General features: G+C 41.5%; 1 pseudogene; it reads right to left on the bottom strand.

The window, feature by feature from the left end:
- Positions 1 to 264: 264 nt before the first annotated feature.
- LOC122422017 lies at positions 265 to 1,225 on the bottom strand (annotated as a pseudogene).
- Positions 1,226 to 3,280: the final 2,055 nt, after the last annotated feature.

Raw genomic sequence — 3,280 nt, forward strand, 5'->3', positions numbered from 1 at the left:
TGGCATAAAGGAAAAATAAAAACATTGCAGCGTCTAGGCAAGAGAGTGTCAGAAACGACTTAGGATAGTTCATCTCTCAAAGTCTTGGGAAGCGTAGGGATAGGAAACACTACAACAAGTTGGAAATCTGAAAAGTGGCAGTTCACTTTTGGTGAATGTGGCATGTGCATGCTTCAGTGGAAAACATCTGGTGATGAAAATGGACAACAGAGGATGAGGGCTTCTACAGGAGGAAAGGGGGACTAAGAATAAGAAAAGTGGGTGTTAATGTCCAACACTAATATTACAGATTTTGCATCTGGGATCTTTCTTTGCATTTACAGTAGATAAACTCATGAGCTGATGACCAGTGATTTCTGCCACGGTGCCTAGAGAAATAGCTACAGGGTCAGTGTAAATGACTTCTAAAATGACATCCTGGGCATAGTGGTAAACCACCATCCCATCTTCTTCTCTGCAGGTCAGAAATTCATTATCCTGGGAATTTAGTTGAGGGAGGCACTGTTTACAAAATTCATCTCCTAGAGATCCCACAGGGGCAATGACCAGAATCACATAATGATAAGCAGTGTACACACAGTAGAAGTCCCTGAAGCATAAGTTAGTATTGGGGTTAAAAAGTTTTTCTGCTGCAGTCTCAAACCTCTATCTTCCATAAGTGAATCCTGGGGTGGCTTCCCAGTATTGAATTCAGTGCTGCAGCTGAAGGAAGTGAAAGTGAAAGTCCTCAGTCGTGTCTGACTCTCTTCGACCCCATGGACTGTATAGTCCATGGAATTCACCAGACCAGAATACTGGAGTGGGTAGCCTTTCCCTTCTCCAGGGGATCGTCCCAATCCAGGGATCAAACCCAGGTCTCCTGCATTGCAGGTAGATTCTTTACCAGCTGAGCCACAAAGGAAGCCCAGCTGAAGATGCCTTCTAATTTTCAACTGATAGGGGATCCATGGCTGCCACTGTTATTCTTGACAGAGGGCTGCACAGAATTCCCATGATGTTTTCGAATATAGTCAAAATATTCTTTGTGCTGGTTATGATAAAAAACATAAAATTTGAACATCTGTCTTGCAATCACTTTGGCCTTCTCTAACCGTTGTGTTAGATGAACTTTTGAATAGTGTGCTGTGTACAATTCTATAATTTCACTCCATTCAGCCACAACATAATCACCACCGACTTGTTTTGAGGCACTCTGCACTGCTATTGAGGCGCTGAGAGAGGCCATCAGAGGGCAGACAGACGGAAACCACAGTCACAGAAAACTAACCAATCTAACCACATGGACAAAGTTTTTGTCTAACTCAATGAAACTAAGCCATGCCGTGTAGGGCCACCCAAGATGGACAGGTCATGGTGGAGAGTTCTGACAAAATGTGGTCCATTGGATAAGGGAATGGCAATCCACTTCAGTATTCTTGCCTTGAGAACCCCATGAACAGTATGAAAAGGCAAAAAGATAGGACACTGAAAGATGAACTCCCCAGGTTGGTAGGTGCCCAATATGTTACTGGAGATCAGTGGAAAACAATTCCATAAAGAATGAAGGGATGGAGCCAAAGCAAAAACAGTACCCAGTTGTGGATGTGACTGGTGATAAAAGCAAGGTCTGATGGTGTAAAGAGGAATGTTGCATAGGAACCTGGAATATTAGGTCCATGAATCAAGGCAAATTGGAAGTGGCCAAACAGGAGATGGCAAGAGTAAACAATGACATTTTAGGAATCAGTGAACTAAAATGGACTGGAATGGGTGAATACAACTCAGATGACCATTATATCTACTACTGTGGGCAAGAATCAATTAGAAGAAATGTAGTAGCCATCATAGTCAACAAAAGAGTCTGAAATGCAGTACTTGGATACAATCTCAAAAACGATAGAATGATCTCTGTTTGTTTCCAAGGCAAACCATTCAATATCACGGTAATCCAAGTCTATGCCCCAAACAGTAATGCTGAAAAAGCTGAAGTTAAATAATTCTATGATGACCTACAAGACCTTTTAGAACTAACACCCAAAAAAAGATGTCCTTTTCACTACAGGGGACTGGAATGCAAAAGTAGGAAGTTAAGAAACACTTGGAGTAACAGGCAAATTGGGCCTTGTAGTACAGAATGAAGCAGGGCAAAGGCTAATAGAGTTTTGCCAAGAGAACACACTGGTCATAGCAAAAACCCACTTCCAACCACACAAGAGAAGACTCTACAGATGGATATCACCAGATGGCCAACACCAAAATCAGACTGATTATATTCTTTGTAGCCAAGGATGGAGAAGCTCTATACAGTCAGCAAAACAAGACCATGAGCTGACTGTGGCTCAGATCATGAACTCCTTATTGTCAAATTCAGATTTAAATTGAAGAAAGTAGTGGGAACCACTAGGCCATTCAGGTATGACCTAAATCAAATCCCTTACAATTATACAGTGGGAGTGACAAACAGATTTAAGGGACTAGATCTGATAGACAGAGTGCCTGATGAACTATGGATGGAGGGTCCTGACATTGTACAGGAGACAGGGATCAAGACCATCCCCAAGAAAAAGAAATGCAAAAAAGCAAAATGACTGTGTGAGGAGGCCTTACAAATAGCTGTGAAAAGAAGAGAGGTAAAAAACAAAGGAGAAAAGGAAAGATATACTCATTTGAGTGCAGAGTTCAAAAAATAACAAGGAGGGATAAGAAAACCTTCCTGAGTGATCAGTGCAAAGAAATAGAGGAAAACAACAGAATGGGAAAGACTAGAGATCTCTTCAAGAAAATTAGACATACCATGGGAACATTTCATGCAAAGATGTGCTCAATAAAGGACAGAAATGGTATGGACCTAATAGAAGCAGAAGATATTAAGAAGAGGTGGCAAGAATATACAGAATAACTGTACAAAAAAGATCTTCATGACCCAGATAACCATGATGGTGTGATCACTCACCTAGAGCCAGACATCCTGGAATGTGAAGTCAAGTGGGCCTTAGGAAGCATCACTATGAACAAAGCTAGTGGAGGTGATGGAATTGCGGTTGAACTATCTCAAATCCTAAAAGATGATGCTGTGAAAGTGCTGCACTCAATATGCCAGCAAATTTAGGAAACGGAGCGGTGGCCAAAGGACTGGAAAATGTCAGCTTTCATTCTAATCCCAAAGAAAGGCAATGCCAAAGAATCCATAAACTACTGCACCATTGCACTCATCTCACATGCTAGTAAAGTAATCCTCAAAATTCTACAAGCCAGGCTTCAGCAATACATGAACTGTGAAATTTCAGATGTTCAAGCTGGT

The sequence above is a fragment of the Cervus canadensis genome, chromosome 19 (assembly GCF_019320065.1).
Source record: "Cervus canadensis isolate Bull #8, Minnesota chromosome 19, ASM1932006v1, whole genome shotgun sequence".
Lineage (NCBI taxonomy): Eukaryota > Metazoa > Chordata > Mammalia > Artiodactyla > Cervidae > Cervus > Cervus canadensis.